At 44.5% G+C, this 22071-nt stretch overlaps 1 protein-coding gene across 2 annotated transcripts in view; it reads left to right on the forward strand.

Moving 5' to 3' along the window:
- The window catches only part of RELL2 (RELT like 2), a 98753-nt gene extending 77106 nt beyond the window's left edge, over positions 1–21647 (forward strand). For both annotated transcript variants that reach the window (XM_044274590.1, XM_044274591.1), the window contains exon 7: positions 20431–21647. The gene's annotated coding sequence lies outside the window, so the exon portion shown is untranslated. The remainder of the gene's footprint in view (positions 1–20430) is intronic.
- Positions 21648–22071: the final 424 nt, after the last annotated feature.

Below are 22071 nucleotides of genomic sequence, written 5' to 3' on the forward strand. Positions count from 1 at the left end.
TTAAACCTGTCCTATAGCACTGTTAACTATACCTGGCAGGTATTCAGCACATTCGGGTTTAGTTAACAGGTTCAGGGGTCGATCCTCTCTCGATCACAGGACATTCCTTCCACAGGGGCGCAGCAGCTGCGGCGTCCATGCATAAGGTACCAGTACATGTAATCAAACAGTTGGGTCGTTGGAGTTCCGCGTGTTCCATGCGTTATATCCCGGATCCTTAACCCCTTAAGGACACAGCCTTTTTACACCTTAGGACCAGGCAATTTTTTGCAAATCTGACCAGTGTCACTTTAAGTGCTGATAACTTTAAAACGCTTTGACTTATCCAGGCCGTTCTGACATTGTTTTTTCGTCACATATTGTACTTCATGACACTAGTAAAATTAAGTCAAAAAAATATTTTTTTTTCCACCAAAAAATACCTAATTTAACAAAAATTTAGAAAAAGTAGCAAATTTCAAAGTTTCAGTTTCTCTACTTCTGTAATACATAGTAATACCCCCAAAAATTGTGATGACTTTACATTCCCCATATGTCTACTTCATGTGTGAATTATTTTGGGAATGATATTTTATTTTTTGGGGATGTTATAAGGCTTAGAAGTTTAGGAGCAAATCTTGAAAACTAAATTTTTAGGGACCATTTCAGGTCTGAAGTCGCTTTGCGAGGCTTACATAATAGAAACCACCCAAAAATGACCCCATCTAAGAAACTACACCCCTCAAGGTATTCAAAAGTGATTTTACATATGTTGTTAACCCTTTAGGTGTTGCACAAGAGTTATTGGCAAATGGGGATGAAATTTGAGAATTTCATTTTTCTGTCTAATATTTCATTTTTACCCATTTTTTCCACTAACAAAGCAAGGGTTAACAGCCAAACAAGACTGTATCTTTATTGCCCTGACTCTGCAGTTTACAGAAACACCCAATATGTGGCCGTAAACTACTGTACGGCCACACAGCGGGGCGTAGAGTGAAAGGTGCGCTGTATGGTTTTTGGAAGGTTGATTTTTATGGACTGGTTTATTTACACCATGTCCCATTTGAAGCCCCCTGATGCACCCCTGGAGTAGAAACTCCCTAAAAATGACCCTATCTAAGAAACTACACCCCTCAAGGTATTCAAAACTGGTTTTACATACGTCGTTAACCCTTTAGGTGTTGCACAAGAGTTATTGGCAAATGGGGATGAAATTAGAATATTTCTTTTTTTGCCTTATTTTCCATTTTAACCCATGTTTTCCACTAACAAATCAAGGGTTAACAGCCAAACAAGACTGTATCTTTATTGCCCTGACTCTTCCGTTTACAGAAACACCCAATATGTGGCCGCAAACTACTGTACGGCCACACAGCGGGGCGTAGAGTGAAAGGTGCGCCGTATGGTTTTTGGAGGGCTGATTTTTATGGACTGGTTTATTTACACCATGTCCCATTTGAAGCCCCCTGATGCACCCCTGGAGTAGAAACTCCCTAAAAGTGACCCCATCTAAGAAACTACACCCCTCAAGGTATTCAAAACTGGTTTTACATACGTCGTTAACCCTTTAGGTGTTGCACAAGAGTTATTGGCAAATGGGGATGAAATTTGAAAATTTCATTTTTTTGCCTTATTTTCCATTTTAACCCATGTTTTCTACTAACAAAGCAAGGGTTAACAGCCAAACAAGACTGTATCTTTATTACCCTGACTCTGCCGTTTACAGAAACACCCAATATGTGGCCGTACACTACTGTACGGCCACACAGCGGGGCATAGAGTGAAAGGTGCGCCGTTTGGTTTTTGGAGGGCTGATTTTTATGGACCGTTTATTTACACCGTGTCCTGTTTCAACCTCCCTGATGCACCCCTGGAGTCGAAACTCCCTAAAAGTGACCCCATTTTGGAAACTACGGGATAAGGTGGCATTTTTTGGTGGAGTATTTTTAGGGTAAATATAATTTTTGGTTGCTCTATATTACATTTTTGTGAGGCAAAGTTACCAAAAATTGAAATTCTGATATTTCATCTCCATTTGCCATTAACTGTTGAGGAACACCTAAAGGGTTAATAAAGTTTGTATAATCAGTTTTGAATACCTTGAGGGGTGTAGTTTCTTAGATGGGGTCAATTTTAGGGAGTTTTTACTCTAGGGGGGCATCAGGGGGGCTTCAAAAGGGATATGGTGTCAATAAAAAAGGCCATCAAAATCGGCCTTCCAGAAACCATGTCGGTCCTTTCCTTTTGCGGCCTCCCTTTTACGGATACAGCAGTTTACGACCACAAATGTGGCGTTTCTGTAAACTGCAGTATCAGGGTAATAAATTTTAACTTTTGTTTGGTTGTTAACCCTTGTTTTGTTACCGGAAAAAACGGACTGAAATTACAATTATTTAGGTTTTTGACTATATTATCTTTTTTGATACAACATTTTTTTTGGGTATCTCTAAAGTCTAAGGCCCCTTTCACACGGGCGAGTTTTCCGTGCGGGTGCGATCCGTGCGGTGAACGCACTGCACCCGCACTGAATCCTGACCCATTCATTTCTATGGGACTGTGCACACGAGCGGTGATTTTCACGCATCACTTGTGCGTTGCGTGAAAATCGCAGCATGCTCCTCTTTGTGCGTTTTTCACGTAACGCAGGCCCTATAGAAATGAATGGGGTTGCGTGAAAATCGCATGCATCCGCAAGCAAGTGCGGATGCGGTGCGATTTTCACGCATGGGTTCTAGGTGACAGTCTATTCACTGTATTATTTTCCCTTATAACATGGTTATAAGGGAAAATAATAGCATTCTGAATACAGAATGCTTAGTATAATAGTGCTGGAAGGGTTAAAAATAATAAAAAAGTTAACTCACCTTCTCCTCTTGTTCGCCTAGATGCCGGTCTGTTCTTTAGCTGTGGGCTGAAGGACCTTTGATGACGTCAGATCACATGCTCTATCACCATGGTGATGGACCATGTGATTGGAGCATGTGATCTGACATCACCTCAGGTCATTCAGCCCACAGCTAAAGAACAGACCAGCATCTACAGCGAACAAGAGGAGAAGGTGAGTTAACTTTTTTATTATTTTTAACCCCTCCAGCACTATTATACTATGCATTCTGTATTCAGAATGCTATTATTTTCCCTTATAACCATGTTATAAGGGAAAATAATACAATCTTCAGAACATCAATCCCAAGCCCGAACTTCTGTGAAGAAGTTCGGGTCTGGGTACCAAACATGCGCGATTTTTCTCACGCGAGTGCAAAACGCATGACAATGTTTTGCACTTGCGCTGGAAAAATCGCGCATTTTCTCGCAACGCACCCGCCTCTTATCCGGGCAAAAAACATGACGCCCGTGTGAAAGAGGCCTAAGTGTCATTTTTTTTATTTTATTTTAGCCAATTATCTTATGTGGGGGCTCATTTTTTCCGGGATGAGCGGACGGTTTTATTGGCACTATTTTGGGGGCTATATGACTTTTTGATCGCTTGCTATTAAACTTTTTATTATGTAAGGTGACAAAAAAAAACTTTTTTAGCACCTTTTTTTTTTTTTTCTGGACCGTGTTAATCTGGGGGGTTAGGTCATGGGGCATTTTTATAGAGGAGATTATTACCGACGCGGCAATACCTATGTCTACTTTTAATAAATTATTTTAGTTTTTTTGGGTGTCTCAAGTTTGAGAACCATTTTTTTTTTTATCCGATGTCAGTGCTAAATTGGGATATAAATTTAGTACTCCATGGAAGTGTGATACTCCCTGAAGCAACCGTCAATGCAGAGGCCCGGATGATCGGGGCATGTGTCGCACTGAGTAGTCGTGTCCTTCCGTATCCCCCTCCTGTGACACACTCTGCACTTTTTTTGGGTTCGTCCCTTCTTTCCAGTATGGGGGACCACACCTGGAAAGTGTTGGCCAGGGACGATCCGGGCGCCTACAGTTCCCGAGGTACTCCGGCCTGCTCTTTCCCGGTCCGAAAAGATCAGGGCCTTGAGGACTGCCTCATAGAACTGGAGGAATGTCCCTGTGCTGCCAGCGCTTCGGGATAGTACAAAAGAGTTGTACATGGCAACCTGTACCAAGTAGACCGCAACTTTTTTGTACCATGCCCGGGTTTTGCGCATGGCGTTATATGGCTTGAGGACTTGATCCGAGAGATCAACTCCTCCCATATACCGATTGTAGGCGACGATACAATCGGGCTTGAGGACCTGTTGCCGCGGTACCTCGCACAGGGACAGGGGTGATGCCGTTACCATGAATTGTGGACAGCATAAGGACATCCCTCTTGTCCTTATACCTGACCAGCAACAGGTTTCCAGTGGTAAGGGCACGGGTCTCACCCCTGGGGATAGGTACCTGGAGGGGCTGGGCAGGGAGGCCGCGTTGATTTTTCCGCACGGTCCCACAAGCGGACGTGGATCTGGCGGCAAGGGACTGGAACAAGGGGATACTGGTATAAAAGTTATCCACGTACAAGTGGTAACCCTTATCCAGCAGGTGCATAAGGTCCCACACAAGTTTCCCGGTAACACCCAGAGTGGGGGGACATTCTGGGGGTTGAATCCGGGAATCTCGCCCCTCGTATACACGAAATTTGTAAGTGTACCCTGAGGTACTCTCACAAATTTTGTATAGCTTCACGCCATACCTCGCCCGCTTGGAAGGCACATACTGGCGGAAAATGAGTCTCCCCTTGAACGCAATGAGAGACTCATCAACCACGACCTCCCTTCCAGGTACATAGGCCTCCATGAATTTGGCCCCAAAGTGATCGATGACCGGCCGTATCTTATACAGACGGTCATGGGCAGGATCACCTCGGGGTGGACATGCTGCATTATCGGAATAATGCAGACATTTCCGGATGGCCTCAAACCGGGAGCGTGTCATAACCGTACTGTAAAGTGGGGTCTGATATAGGACGTCCCCACTCCAGTACAGCCTGGCACTGGGTTTCTTGACCAGGCCCATATGCAGCACGAGGCCCCAAAATGTCCTCATTTCGGCTGCACTGACCGGCGTCCAGCCACCGGGCCTGGCCAAAAAGGAGCCCGGGTGTTGAGCGACGAACTGTTGGGCGTACAGATTCGTCTGCTCCACCATCAGATTTACCAGTGGGTCACTGAAAAAATGACAAAAAAAGTCATATTCAGTGTAGCCCACTGTGGAAATCTGGATTCCTGATTGGCCTACGAAATCAGGAATCACGGGCTCGTATCGCTCTGGGCTACACCAGACAAGTTCACTGGCAGGGTGCTCCGGTGGATTTAACTGGTGGGCCGGGAAACTAGTACGAGCCCCAGAGCTGCTCGTACTAGTGTGGGCCACAGGGTCCCTAACATGGCGGCCCCCTTGCTCCGCCTGGCAGCGTCTCCGCCGCCTTGGGGGCTCATCATCATCGCTAGATGATGAGGAGGATGCGGATGACAACAGGAATGTGGGGTCATCCTCATCCTCACTGGAACTCTCGGACTCGGAGGCAAGCTGGGCGTATGCCTCCTCGGCCGAGAACGTCCGGCGGGCCATAGGGGAGTGTGTGTCTGCGTGTATATGTGCGTGTGTGTAACTCTTTATTTGGTGTGCGTGTGTGAGGGGGCACGGGTGTTCACGAACTCACCCTAAAACTAACAGAAAAAATAAATAAACTAACTAAAAAAAGGGCAAAAAATGTGGGGAAAAAAAATTCAAAACTGCTGATCAACCGTCCGAAGTTGATCAGCGGTGGGGTGTGCGATGCGCTAACAGTGGCCGGACGCTAAGTGCCGGCCACAGTCAGCGTACGCAAAAAAAAAAAAAAGCACCCCAAAAAAGGTGGGGGGGGGGCAAATGGCAGCACCCCTGGGGGGTCTAGGGTCACACAGCTGTGCTGTGGACCCCAGACACCCTAACTGGGGTCATGCAATAAAAGTTCAAAAAAACTACCTTTCCCTTTTTTTTCCCTGCCTAAACCAAACTTTCCCTAGCTGTCCCTATGTACCTGATGGGGTGCTGGGGGCAGAGATCGGGTCCTGGGGGGCACAGATCGGGTGCAGGCAGCGGTGCAGCGGTGGCAGTAGACACGTGCAGGCAGCTCCTCTCTCCTCCGGCTCCGGAACACAAAAGGAGGAGGAGAGGGGCGCCTGCCTCTTTTGAATCTGCCGCCGGACCGCCCACAGACCAATCAGAAAGCGATCCTGAGTGGTGATGTCACCATCACCACTCAGGATCGCTGGATGGTGATTGGTGGAGTGAAATCACACCACCATCACCATCCTGTTCCGGGTTATCGGGTCTTCAGAGACCCGAATAACCCGGAAACAGCAGAAAACCGCAGGTCTGAATTGACCTGTGGTTTTCTGCGATCGCATACATGGGGGGGTCACCGGACCCCCCGACGCATTTGCCCCAAGTGCCTGCTCAATGATTTGAGCAGGCACGGGGTTCCGATCGCCGCCGGCTGCGCGGCGGTGATTGAAAATGCACAGGGCGTACATGTACGCCCTGTGTCCTTAAGTACCAGGGCACAAGGGCGTACCTGTACGCCCTGTGTCCTTAAGGGGTTAATACAAAATGTCACTGGCTTTCCGAGTTTTGGTTTTGTAGTTTCTGTTATCAAAGTCTTTCAAAACTCCTATGCATGGTTCTTTTGGCCCCTTTAGGCTACCCTTCGATAAGCAGTTCCGGCATAACTCTGCTGCTTCTAGGTAGGGGGGGGGGAGCATTGGCTTAGGTAGGGGACCCTCTCGTAATGAGCCGATCCGAGCACAAGTGGTAGGCAATTAAAGAGTGCCGTGTTTGTGTGAGGGGAGGCGGGGCTTTAATTATTTAAACCTGGCTCTCCTGCCCCCACTTGTCGGTTCGAATGCTTTCGACCCACCCAGAAGCCCTCCCTTCTTCTCAGGACTCATCATTGGTGTGGCCCCCTCTAGGCTACCCTTCGATAAGCAGTTCCGGCATAACTCTGCTGCTTCTAGGTAGGGGGGGGGAGCATAGGCTTAGGTAGGGGACCCTCTCGTAATGAGCCGATCCGAGCACAAATCTTAATTGTTATGGAGCGATATATCTTCCACTGTCCTTCACTTCCTGGCTCTTACTTCACTGTATGTTAGGTATCATTGTACTTGCTGGAAGAGTAGATAAGAAGTTCTAGACATGAACTAAAATGATCAGTGTGAAGAGTGCCATCGACTAAGACAAGATAGAAAACTATTGTACTGTGAAATTATACAGAAAAGGGTGAATTCAGCATCAAAATGAAATATAATTGTAAGGTTTTGTGCCATCATTTTAGACATATGAACAAAGCTGTGATATACAATATGATTACATTTAGCTTGGTGGCTTGGTCTTTAGATGATGTCAAGTTTCCTTAATGTAAAGTATAAACCACCGGTCACAGAAATGAATGAGCTGCTGTGTTCTGGGATTTAGCCAACACTTAGCTTGCTAGATTTTATCTGCAGATGCTAATGGGTTTTAATGGGTTTCCAAACACTCAGAAGAGAACAGGAGAATGCAGGTTTTGCCACCATGACTGACCTTTGAAAGGCATCAGTTTGAGCTTTGGTGATTTTGTTAGTTCTGTTATTGCTTAACAAACTTTTCAGAAGTAGACACCTCAGCTCTGAGTAATTACATAATGTTAAACAGTTCCAATGCCGACAAGGACAAATAATTGATTTGAGAAAAAAATGCAATATGGGCATGACATACACATATAGATCTTTTGGACCCATTTTGACAAGAAGGGAAAACATCCAAATATAAAATTAGGCACCATATTTGGAATCTGTGTAATTGTCCATATACTTTAAAAAATTGTTGTGATCAGGAGCAACTTGATGACTGCTCTATGGAAAAATACGTATGCAAACAAAGGTATCCCATGCAGGTCCCCTGGCCTCCACAAATGAGGATCAAGTATCCTGAAACGGCAGTGTTTTTTTTTTTTTCTTGAATAGTCTCTGGTTTGATCGCACATGAGCCAATTTGCATACTATTTTTATTGCAATAGACATGTTATATTTTTGGTGAAAATTGACTTAATGCTTGGTTTTGGCCAACACAAAAGAGATTTTATAATATAGCTGGCCTTAACCCTAAAAGGGTTCCCCAATTAGGGTGCATTCACATCACCATTTAGCGTTCCATTCTTCTGATCCGTCAGAAGAAGGGAGAGAGGGGAAAAAACAGGATCCTGTAAAAAAACGGATCCTGTTGCATCAGTTATGCATAGGATTGCATAGGATCCATTTTTTTATGCACTTCCGTTACAAAAATACAACTGCATGCATCCGTCATGAACGGATCCGGTTGTATTATGTCTTATATAGCCATGACGGATCCGTCATGAACACCATTGAAAGTCAATGGGGGAAGGATCCGTTTTCAATTGTTAGAGAAAACAGATCCTTCCCCATTGACTCACATTGTGTGTCAGGACGGATCCGTCTTGCTCCGCACTACATCGCAGACAGAAAAACGCTGCTTGCAGTGTTATTCTGTCCGCAATGGGGACGCAACCAAACGGAACGGAACGGAATGATGGATCTCAATAGCAGAATTGAAAACGCTAGTGTGAAAGTAGCCTTAAGTATGACCCTAAGTTTTCCATCTCCACCATTCAAAATGATGTTCAATAGATCCTGCATAGCGTGATGGCTTCTGTTCTGATTGCAAACCATGACACCAGTGTGAACAAAGCATTGAATGATCAAATTCTTCCACCTGTAGCAGTAGCTCACTCCATATGTGTTTATTATACAGTTCAATGAGAGCTGTCCTTGTTCATATGCAGTTAGCTCCATCTAGAGGTGGCTGCAGGCAAAAGAATGTTATAAAAATATATACAGTAGGAAGGAAAGCTCTGTATCAGAATCACAGAAGTCTCATTTTGGACCTGCAGTATTTAGCCCCTACAATATTTGAAGGATGATCAGTTGATAAGCTGGGCAGACTGTGGTGCTGGGGAAGAGGGGAGTCTTTTTTTGCTACGTCCACCATGGGCAACAACCTGCTTGGAAATTACCCTATAAAACTAATAGAATTAAACTGTATTACACCCAGCTACTATCATTCATGGGTTCTACTTATTAGAATACACAATACTTGCTGGGTGTCTTATGGTTGCCTCAACAACAACTCCTGGCAAAAGCTGAGAATCTATCCCCACAGGGAACCTGTCACCGGGATTTGATGTATAGAGCTGAGGACATGGGTTGCTAGATGGTCGCTAGCACATCCGCAGTACCCTAGTCCCCATAGCTCTGTGTGCTTTTATTGTGGAAAAAAAAACAATTTGATCCATATGCAAATTACCCTGAGATGTGTCCTGTATGTGAGATGAGTCCAGCGTGAACGAGCGCAGCACCGCCCTGCATCCTTGCTCCCCGACGTCAGACAGCCAGAGCGACGTAATCTCGCAATGCGTGAGCTAGCACATGCACTGTTCCTTCCCTGAGGCTGATGCTAGCACAGGGAAGGAACACTATGAGGACACTGCGCATGCGCTAGCTCGCGCATCGCGAGATTACGGCGCTCTGGCTACAGAGGAGATTCTGGGGATGCAGGGCGGTGCTGCGCTCCTTCACGCTGGACTCATCTCACATACAGGACACATCTCAGGGTAATTTACATATGGATCAAATAGTTTTTTTCCCACAATAAAAGCACACAGAGCTATGGGGACTGGGTATTGCGGATGTGCTAGCGGCCATCTAGCAACCCATGTCCTCAGCTCTATACCCAAAATCCGGGTGGCAGGTTCCCTTTAAAGTTATTTTCTGTGACCAATATTGACCTTTTTCTCAGTTTTAATTTCAGTTATTCAGTGAGGGGCAGAGGCTATAAGAATTACAGAGGTAGCAGTTGCACCCAGGCTCTGGTGCCTAAGTGGGTCCAACAGAATGTCATCATTGTGCTTAGGATCCCTGTATGGATGCTCAGGTACTGCTAGTTACTCCTTTGAGGGTAATGTTCTAGCTCCTCTAGATTTTTCTATGTTATAGAGGCTTTGGTAGGTCACATTATGAGATACAAATTGATTTGTCATGAGCTGAACATTAGTATCATAAAATAACCATTATCGTTTCATTTATCCCACAGGCAAACAAAGAAGACAGCACTACCCCGAAAGTGAGATCTCTTCAGTTACTTACAGGGTAGTGCTGTCTTGGATGCTATTAGCATTTTATAATCTAGTACATCAGATTTACAGAAGATCTTGTTGAGCTGATCTTTGCTACAATACTTTGGGGGTCATTTATTATTTGAGGTTATTTTTATGTCAGTTTTAAGTCTGGCTTTGCTTTGTGGCGTGAGTGCATGTGGTTTACACCTTTCAATGTAAAAGTAGACCAGAAGGTTGCCTTGTGTAGATTGTGACTTTTTTACAACTTTTGCAAAAGTCACACATAGTAAATGAGTCATAATCCAGGTCTAATCTTTTACATAGTTGAAAGTGGTGAGGATCACAAAATGTTGCAGTTGCCATTAGGGCTGAAACGATTAGAGTACTTTCACACTAGCGTTTTTCTTTCCGTCACAAGGGCTCAATGCCGGAAAATAACTGACCAGTTTTATCCTCATGCATTCTGAATGGAGAGCATGCCGTCCAGGATGCATCAGGATGTCTTCAGTTCAGTCTTTTTGACTGATCAGGCAAAAGAGAAAACCGCAGCATGCTACGGTTTTATCTCCGACGAAAAAAGCTGAAGACTTGCCTGAATGCCAGCATTTTTTTCCATAGGAATGTATTCGTGCCGGATCCGGCATTCAAAATACCGGATTCCCGGATCCGTCCTTCCAGTAAAAAAAATGAATGCCGGATGCGTTTTGCAGGATGACACCGGAAAGACGGATCCGGCATTTCATTGCATTTTTCTGACTGATCAGGCATTTTAAAGACTGATCAGGGTCCTGATCAGTCTTACTAATGCCATCAGTTTGTATACGTCTTGCCGGATCCGGAACTGCTTGACAAATCACTCTGCCGCAAGTGTGAAAGTAGCCTTACTCAATTGAACCAAGTAATTATATACAAAAAAATCATGGATGCAAATTTTTGGCATCGATGATTCGTTTGTGTCATGTGACCACGGAGCGGGAGTGAAGCACTTGCTATTACTTACCGCTCCGTAGTCACCCTCCGGCCCGTACCGCGCTGTACTGGATCCTGACACATCGTCAGGTCATAGTGCACGTAAGTTTGCACTATGACCCGACGCTGTGTGACGTCAGGATCCAGTGCAGAGCACAGAGAAGAAGAGGAAGGAGCTGTGGAGCGGCGCCCCTACAGGAAAAGTAAGCACTTTATTTCACTGGCACTGGGGACATGGCACTGAAGGGGGACAGCCGCCAATGGATGGCATGGAGGAGCAGATGGAAGTGGGGGACATGCAGGGGCTGACTGATGGCACTGGGGGAGTGAGGGACATGGAGGCGCTGATCTGATGGCACTGGGGGAGTGGGGGACATGCAGGGGCTAATCTGATGGCACTGGGGGACATGGAGGGGCTAATCTGATGGCACTGGGGGACATGGAGGGGCTAATCTGATGGCACTGGTGGACATGGAGGGGCTGATCTGGTGGCACTGGTGGACATGGAGGGGCAGATCTGATGGCACTGGGGTACATGAAAGGGCTGATCTGGTGGCACTGGGGGACATGGAGGGGCAGATCTGGTGGCACTGGGGGACATGGAGAGGCTGATCTGATGGCACTGGGGGACGTAGATGGGCTGATCTGATGGCACTGGGGGAGTAGGGGGCATGGAGGGGCTAATCTGATGGCACTGGGGGACATGGAGGGGCTAATCTGATGGCACTGGGGGACATGGAGGGGCTAATCTGATGGCACTGGGTGACATGTAGGGGCTAATCTGATGGCACTGGGTGACATGTAGGGGCTAATCTGATGGCACTGGGTGACATGTAGGGACTGATCTGATGGCACTGGGGGACATGGAGGGGCTGATCTGATGGCACTGGGGGAGTGGGGGACATGGAGGGGCTGATCTGATGGCACTGGTAGCCATGGATGGGCTGATCTGATGGCACTGGGGGAGTGGGGGCATGGAGGGACTAATCTGATGGCACTGGGGGACATGGAGGGGCTAATCTGATGGCACAAGTACATAGAGGGGCTGATCTGATGGCACTGGGGGACATGGAGGGGCTGATCTGATGGCACTGGGAGACACGGAGGGGGGATCTGATGGCACTGGGAGACATGGAGGGGCTTCTCTGATGGCACTGGGGGACATGGAGGGGCTGATCTGATGGCACTGGGGGAGTCAGGGACATGGCAATGGATGGCATGGAGGGGCTGATGGCACTGGGGCAGTGCATCTGAAGACACTAGGGTGGGGGACAGCTGAAGGCACTGGTGGAACAGAGCTGATGGCACTGGGGTGGGGGGAGCTGGTTTCACTGGAGGATAGTGGAGCTGATGGCACTGGGGTGGGGGGGAGCTGATGGCACTGGGGGATAGTGGAGCTGATGGCACTGGGGGAACTGATGCACTTGGGCTGATCGCAAAGGGTGGAACGAAGGGTGTTGGTGACTGATGGCAGGGGGTCTGATGAGCTTTTATAAAGGAAAACAGTCTATTAATTCATTTTTTTCTTATTAGATTGCTCGATTAATCGTAAAAAATAATCAATAGAATACTCGATTACTCAAATAATCGTTTACTGCAGCCCTAGTTGGAGATATGTTTACTGATCTATAACACTGTATACATATATATCTATATATACCATCTACAGACGTGGACAAAATTGTTGGTACCCTTTGGTCAATGAAAGAAAAAGTCACAATGGTCACAGAAATAACTTTAATCTGACAAAAGTAATAATAAATTAAAATTCTATAAATGTTAACCAATGAAAGTCAGACATTGTTTTTCAACCATGCTTCAACAGAATTATGTAAAAAAATAAACTCATGAAACAGGCATGGACAAAAATGATGGTACCCCTAACTTAATATTTTGTTGCGCAACCTTTTGAGGCAATCACTGCAATCAAACGCTTCCTGTAACTGTCAATGAGACATCTGCACCTCTCAGCAGGTATTTTGGCCCACTCCTCATGAGCAAACTGCTCCAGTTGTGTCCGGTTTGAAGGGTGCCTTTTCCAGACTGCATGTTTCAGCTCCTTCCAAAGATGCTCAATAGGATTGAGGTCAGGGCTCATAGAAGGCCACTTTAGAATAGTCCAATTTTTTCCTCTTAGCCATTCTTGGGTGTTTTTAGCGGTGTGTTTTGGGTCATTGTCCTGTTGCAAGACCCATGACCTGCGACTGAGACCAAGCTTTCTGACACTGGCTAGTACATTTCTCTCTAGAATTCCTTGATAGTCTTGAGATTTCATTGTACCCTGCACAGATTCAAGACACCCTGTGCCAGACGCAGCAAAGCAGCCCCAGAACATAACAGAGCCTCCTCCATGTTTCACAGTAGGGACAGTGTTCTTTTCTTGATATGCTTCATTTTTTCGTCTGTGAACATACAGCTGATGTGCCTTGGCAAAAACTTCGATTTTTGTCTCATCTGTCCACAGGACATTCTCCCAGAAGCTTTGTGGCTTGTCAACATGTAGTTTGGCATATTCCAGTCTTGCTTTTTTATGATTCGTTTTCAACAATGGTGTCCTCCTTGGTCGTCTCCCATGTAGTCCACTTTGGCTCAAACAACGACGGATGGTGCGATCTGACACTGATGTTCCTTGAGCATGAAGTTCACCTTGAATCTCTTTAGAAGTCTTTCTAGGCTCTTTTGTTACCATTCGGATTATCCGTCTCTTAGATTTGTCATCAATTTTCCTCCTGCGGCCACGTCCAGGGAGGTTGGCTACAGTCCCATGGATCTTAAACTTATGAATAATATGTGCAACTGTACTCACAGGAACATCTAGTTGCTTGGAGATGGTCTTATAGCCTTTACCTTTAACATGCTTGTCTATAATTTTCTTTCTGATCTCTTGAGACAGCTCTTTCCTTTGCTTCCTCTGGTCCATGTCGAGTGTGGTACACACCATATCACCAAACAACACAGTGATTACCTGGAGCCATATATATAGGCCCAATGGCTGATTACAAGGTTGTAGACACCTGTGATGCTAATTAGTGGACACACCTTGAATTAACATGTCCCTTTGGTCACATTATGTTCTGTGTTTTCTAGGGGTACCATCATTTTTGTCCATGCCTGTTTCATGAGTTTATTTTTTTACATAATTCTGTTGAAGCATGGTTGAAAAACAATGTCTGACTTTCATTGGTTAACATTTATAGAATTTTAATTTATTATTACTTTTGTCAGATTAAAGTTATTTCTGTGACCATTGTGACTTTTTCTTTCATTGACCAAAGGGTACCAACAATTTTGTCCACGTCTGTATATATATGTATATAGAGATATAGATTAGCAAATGTATATCTTCATATACATATATAGATGATATCTATAGATATATGTATATAGAGATATAGCTCAGTATATCTCTATATACATACACATATATATATATATATATATATATATATATATCTTTGTCAGCTATATATAGCTTCAATCATGGGCAAGGCTCTACTTGTAATGCGGTTGTCCAGGGGGGAGGGGGGGTGGCTTTGGGGTCCGATCGCCAATGGGTCAGGGCTCTGGTGTTTTCACAGGGCTGCTGGCACTGGTAAAGATAGCACATGTGCAGTGAGCCAGACCGACATGGGAATTTTATGTGAGGTGAGCATTAGATGGGCCGAGGTAAATAAATTTCTGTTTACTCACGGTTATGTCGTCCCTGGGCAGGCTCGCATAAGTGATGAGTAGAACGGCACAGGAATTCTAGGGGCACACTCTGGTGTAAGGGACACAGGCCAGATGGTGGGTCGAGGTGCCTTTGATGGTCTGTATTAACGTGCCTATGGCAAGGTCCCTTGTAGTCGTGACGCCAGTACCTTTTATGGTGGTACAACCATTTACTGTAGTGTTAACTGAGGAATTTGAGACTGAGACAAGGATGGTGCAATCCAGCTTATAACTTTTACTGAACGTTGCTCATGGTAATGGTTATATCTAGGTATAAAACAGTCTCTAGTACATCCAGATATGAAATACAGTCTCTAGTACATCCAGATATGAAATACAGTCTCTGGTACATCCAGATATGAAATACAGTCTCTAGTACATCCAGATATGAAATACAGTCTCTGGTACATCCAGATATGAAATACAGTCTCTAGTACATCCAGATATGAAATACAGTCTCTGGTACATCCAGATATGAAATACAGTCTCTAGTACATCCAGATATAAAATACAGTCTTTAGTACATCCAAATATGAAATACAGTCTCTCATGCATACGGGGGTAGGATATTGTAAGTCCTTAGGTAAAAAAGGCTCTTTGTCTTTTATATACAGTCAGGTCCATAAATATTGGGACATTGACACAAATCTAACACTTTTGGCTCTATACACCACCACAATGGATTTGAAATGAAACGAACAAGATGTGCTTTAACTGCAGACTGTCAGCTTTAATTTGAGGGTATTTACATCCAAATCAGTTGAACGGTGTAGGAATTACAACAGTGTGCACATGTGCTTCCCACTTGTTAAGGGACCAAATGTAATGGGACAGAATAATAATCATAAATCAAACTTTCACTTTTTAATACTTGGTTGCAAATCCTTTGCAGTCAATTGCAGCCTGAAGTCTGAAACGCATAGACATCACCAGACGCTGGGTTTCATCCCTGGTGATGCTCTGCCAGGCCTCTACTGCAACTGCCTTCGGTTCCTGCTTGTTCTTGGGGCATTTTTCCCTTCAGTTTTGTCTTCAACAAGTAAAATGCATGCTCAATCGGATTCAGGTCAGGTGATTGACTTGGCCATTGCATAACATTCTACTTCTTTCCCTTAAAAAACTGTTTGGTTGCTTTTGCAGTATGCTTTGGGTCATTGTCCATCTGCACTGTGAAGCGCCGTCCAATGAGTTCTGAATCATTTGGCTGAATATGAGCAGATAATATTGCTCGAAACACTTCAGAATTCATCCTGCTGCTTTTGTCAGCAGTCACATGATCAATAAATACGAGAGAACCAGTTCCATTGGCAGCCATACATGCCCACGCCATGACACTACCACCACCATGCTTCACTGATGAGGTGGTATGCTTAGGATCATGAGCAGTTCCTTTCCTTCTCCATACTCTTCTCTTCCCATCACTCTGGTACAAGTTGATCTTGGTCTAATCTGTCCATAGGATGTTGTTCCAGAACTGTGAAGGCTTTTTTAGATGTCGTTTGGCAAACTCTAATCTGGCCTTCCTGTTTTTGAGGCTTCACCAATGGTTTACATCTTGTGGTGAACCCTCTGTATTCACTCTGGTGAAGTCATCTCTTGATTGTTGACTTTGACACATATACACCTACCTCCTGGCCAACTGTTGTGAAGGGTGTTTTCTTCAGGGAAATAATTTTTGGGTCTTCCACCACAGTTTTTTTTCGTGGTCTTCCGGGTCTTTTGGTGTTGCTGAGCTCACCGATGCGTTCCTTCTTTTTAAGAATGTTCCAAACCGTTGTTTTTGCTATCTCTCTGATGGGTTTCTTTTGTTTTTTCAGCCTAATGATGGCTTGCTTCACTGATAGTGACAGCTCTTTGGATCTCATCTTGAGAGTTGACAGCAACAGATTCCAAATGCAAATAGCACACTTGAAATGAACTCTGGACCTTTTATCTGCTCATTGTAATTGGGATAATGAGGGAATAACACACACCTGGCCATGGAACTGCTGAGAAGCCAATTGTCCCATTACTTTTGGTCCCAGTAACAAGTGGGAGGCACATATGCAAACTGTTGTAATTCCTACACCGTTCACCTGATTTGGATGTAAATACCCTCAAATTAAATCTGACAGTCTGCAGTTAAAGCACATCTTGGGGTGGTGTATAGGGCCAAAAATACACCACCATTGGGGTGGTGTATAGGGCCAAAAATGTTAGAATTGTGTTGATGTCCCAATATTTATGGACCTAACTGTATATGAAAGCTACTGCTTCAGACTATGCTTTTGAAGTATAAAAAGTCTTAGGCTGTAATTAACTCTCGCCTTATTCTAACCTGAATTAAAAGGTGGTTTTCTGAATCCTTGAACCTCTATTTCCAGTGCTTTTCCGACAGTTGGCCTAACTGTCCTCAGGATTTAAACTGGAGGTGCGGATGCCGGAAGCTGTGTCCTACACCTAATTGCAAAGGTGCCTGGGAAGCCTTTGAGTATGGCTATTTGCTATCCTTTGACTTGAATAAAATATACTAATCTCCTTGAATACTTGCTGTTTGCAGCTTGTCACTGGTCACCCCGGAGGAGTGAGCTATAGAAGTAGATTTCTCACCTCTAGGCTGAATCTGGTAGGCTTTAACCCTGGACTGTGGATCCAACAGGGAGAGAGCAGAGAGGCAGGAGGCCTCCCTCCAGCAGGCAGCTACATCATAGCTGCTCTCTGACTAAACGTCACTAGACACTCCCTAACTTGGGCCTGAGCTAAGCTATATATACACTGTAACACTGCCCCATCTAGTGGAGAAACTAGTGTAGTGCACCCTACCTAGGCCTGTATAAAGGATCTTACACATAAAATCACAGTGACATGGGAGAATATGACATGAGATGAAGTACAGCATACAGGCATAATATATGACAATAAAACTAGTTTTGCAGTGCCCACGATAACGTAGTGGGACACTGCACATGTGCGATCCTTCACAGGAGCCGGCCGGCAGCCAGATACAGGGAGAGAAGGGGCGGGCACCCAGGCTCTGACATTTCGTGTACAGAGCTGGGCCACTCCCTAAGGCAGGGATAAGCCTGTACACCAAATGTCAGTACAGAGATCCTGGTGGATGACGATACGGGTCACATGACCCGCATTGGCCCTGCAGAATCCCGGTACTATACAGGAAAAATGGAAATTGCAAAAGTATTATTAGATAGGTTATAAGGCACATGGGAATATATTTATACAGTATATCTCAGACAGACCCTTTAAAGGGCTTCTGTCACTCCACTAAACTCATTTTTTTTGTTTGGTCTCCCTAAAATCCTTATGCAGCGATTTCTCAATATATATGGCTATTACACTGTTTGGTTCAGTAGTTCTATAAAAAAACTGACTTTTATATTATGCAAATTACCTCTCTAGCAGCAGGTAGGGCGGCTACCTGCTGCTAGCAGCCGCATCCTCCATTCATAATGACGCCCCCTCCTCATATTGATTGACAGGGCCAGCGGACGCGCTTGTCCTCTGACTGGCCCTGTCTGCGTTTTTAATCTCGCGCCGGTCTTCAGTTGGCGCAGGCGCACTCAGAGGAGGACGCTCGGTCGCTCCATCCTCAGTGCGCCTGCGCCGATTACGTCACATGTACACCCGGCACAGGCGCACTGAGGATGGAGCGGCCGAGCGAGCGTCCTCCTCTGAGTGCGCCTGCGCCAACTGAAGACCGGCGCGAGATTAAAAACGCAGACAGGGCCAGTCAGAGGACAAGCGCGTCCGCTGGCCCTGTCAATCAATATGAGGAGGGGGCGTCATTATGAATGGAGGATGCGGCTGCTAGCAGCAGGTAGCCACCCTACCTGCTGCTAGAGAGGTAATTTGCATAATATAAAAGTCCGTTTTTTGATAGAACTACTGAACCAAACAGTGTAATAGCCATATATATTGAGAAATCGCAGCATAAGGATTGTAGGGAGACCAAAAAAAATAAATGAGTTTAGTGGAGTGACAGAAGCCCTTTAAGTGAAGAAAATTTTTCATGAAGGAAAAGATTTGATTAAAAAGGGCTATTTATAAGCGTTCAACAGAGCCAGCTGTAAATCAGGTTACTTTTGGTGACAAGCTGCAGAAAACAGATTCAAGCCCACAGATAACAGACTAGTCAGATGCAAAGTACCAGAAGGAGAAAAGTACAAAGCCACCGCAGTCTAAGCCAGTAGATTCATTGAACACCAGATCAGTAGATAAGGGGTTAATCCAGAAACAAGCTGACGAGTCAAGCCAGGACAAGAAGCAAATGGCAGCTATAGAATTGGACCCCGAGTCAGGAAGCTGATCGGCTCTGTATGCAGGTTCACTGATAGGTCGAGCCACAGTCAGGGCTTGGTTGGTCAGCATGGCAACTCTTCTAGAGCAGCTGTGCACTGGATCACTTCACCCACATTATGATTTCCACAGGTGCTTCATAAATATTTGTTAATTCTAAAATATGTCCTTTATTTCAATCAGTTAAAATTGGTGGAGTGACTCACAAACAGAAGGTAAAACTAATGGGGACCAATCCTGAAAAAGTGTGCAATCAATAGAACAATCATCAATTCTACCAATTTTAAATAGTTGAAATAAAGGACCTATTTTAGATTTTTATCAGTATAATGGTTACAGGTTAAGTAAGGGTTTGTGTTGCCTGTTGGCAAATAGGATATCATGTAGGTATTTCCCCTCCTGTGTAACCAGGATCAAAGTATATCTGATTCTTCATAAATATGGTGCTCATTAGTTACACCAGACAACTGGCATAATTACATTTCCTGCTTCCCTTCACATAGTAAACTATAAAACTGACTGCATTCAGCCTGCAGCCATGACTAGGGGTATCTCATTACAAAGGAATTTATTACAGTTACCATTCATATCAATGGAAGCTGTAAATAATATTGTGCACCCCCTAGTGGTGGCTACCAGAAAATGCAGTGAATCTATGTTGAGAGTTGAAATAACAGTTTAATGTCAAGCCCCCCTGGGTCCCACAGCTGTTCCGTAGTCGGCTTCCATGCTAGGTATGCCACTGCAAAAAACCCAGTGGGCCCCATTATAAGATAATCGGGTCCATCAGTCACTGTTAGGATCTGACACTGGCTTTCATCATAATTTTTTGTCAATTTAAACAAATACTTATTTCAATTTTAATTTTGCAGTACTGTAACTGAAATGTTATTATTCATCATGACATTACGCTTAGAGCAAGCCTCACACTAGAACAGGTTCTTAGATAAAGATAAAATATAAATCTCCAGAAGGCTCAAACATGAAACCAGATAAAGTAAGACTACTGCCTCATTTGATTATAACCCTAACTCCTCTGAATCAGGACTCTCTATATCCATTAGTTTAGCTGTTAACCTAATTGAAAGAGAGCCTCTGCTGAGGACAGAGACAAAATATGAATGCATAACATACCCTGAACCAAATTAGGTGGAAAGACTATCTACAGTAGGTCTATCATACTGGATTGGTTAGAGGCCAGTTATGTTCTTGTAAGGTGAAGCTGAAATTGAATTCTTACTTCCATTTTCTCTTATTCCAGGTCATGCTCCAAAAGAAAGTAGACTTGTATTTTTTCTTCTCACCTTCATGTGTAGAATATTTTTTGATTGTAATTTAAATGCTTGTCCTTTTTTCATGTTTAGCAACTTTTCACCCTGAGACGACTGGCACGTTAAATGATAGAGAAGAGACAAGGTCTTGTGTGTCCCTGGAGCATGAAATAATGAAGAAGGCGGAGGACATCACGGGCAGCTAGAAACGCTGCAGAGGATTACTTTGCAAAACACAAGTCAGATTTTTCAATTCCGTTATGCAAAGGGAAAAATTTGAAATGGACATATAAAGCATTAGAGCTTTGCATTTTACTAAAGGGATTGATCACTATTTTTTGTGGTTCTATATCCTGATGGTATATATTGCTATGTAGTCCACTGTTGTTACTTATAATAAAGCTAAGTGTCTGTGTGTCACCAGTATCCTAACCACAACAGTCTGCTAGTGGTGTCACAACGTTAGTACATAGCAAGGAGTTGACTGAGACAAGAATACTGAGAGACATTACAAGAGGTAATCATAAATGCCTTGTGCATCCAATTTAAAGGAACCATTCAGGCGCTTCATGCTGCCCGAACTAGTATGATTGTGTATTTGTGTTTAGGAAAAGACTTGTCAATCAAGCTGAGTCTGACGGGAAGAAGCCATTGACTCTTCGCCCCGTTCCTGGCTCATTTTTAAACTATGGGGGTCATGTATTATTATATATACGCCAATTCGGTCGTAAAGGGGATTTGCAGACTAATCTGTGACTTTTCCCCTCTCACGTCAGGTCTAAAAAGAGGGTGGCTAGGGAAGGAGGCGGGTCAGCTGGCTCATCTCATTTTAGGCGTAGAAAAAGATCAAAATCTATGCCACCAATGGAGATGGCATAGATTTAAGCCAACGGTGGATAAGTTAGGTAAAGGCCAACGCCTCTACATAATTTAGGCACATCATGCGCCAGTGCAAGAGGTATTGCCTTGCAGGCAGTGTTCAATTTCCTTGCAGGGCCCATAGAGAGGAAATGAAGCATCACACCGTTTTTGTAGAAATCAGTGAGCTGTCTGTGGAACACTTGAGCAAGACAGGTTCTCCAAAGAGAGAGAGAACCCATTTATAGGTACTCTCTGCTCTGGCTAACACATCAGGGTCCTAAATAAGATACAAAATTACAGAAAATAATGCACTAAAACAATAGATGCAAACATAAGATATGGACCAAGGCTCACTCTGAGACTCTCAGCCAATACCAATATATTTTGATCAAAACACATCTGTGCCCGCCTACCATTGCCAAGGTGGTCTCAGTCAGGCAGGTCCTACTCTAAACCTACCTATGCCATATGGGCATCTATGTTCAGGAGGGCAGACCCTGCACAGATAGTGTGCTGCTCCTAGTTACCTCTGTGTGCATCAAGCAACCAATGAGGGGAGGAGCATGCACATCTATATGTACCACCTAATCAAATTTGCCTGTGGGATAGGCAGGGAAAAAGTGCACAAGAATGCTACTCCCAAGTTAGAAGTGAATTTACACTTGAAGGTGCCATTTTTTCAAGACTAATCAAAAAACATCACAGAGAAAGATACAAAACATCCTGCACAATATGATAGTAAATATGCAGATGTGCATGGCCACATTTATAAAATCATGGAAAATAATGCACTAAAACAATAGATGCAAACATAGTATATGGACTAAGCCCTCACTCTAAGGCCTAATGCACACGGCCGTGTTTAACGGCCGT

Source organism: Bufo gargarizans, unplaced genomic scaffold, assembly GCF_014858855.1.
Source record: "Bufo gargarizans isolate SCDJY-AF-19 unplaced genomic scaffold, ASM1485885v1 original_scaffold_1852_pilon, whole genome shotgun sequence".
NCBI lineage: Eukaryota > Metazoa > Chordata > Amphibia > Anura > Bufonidae > Bufo > Bufo gargarizans.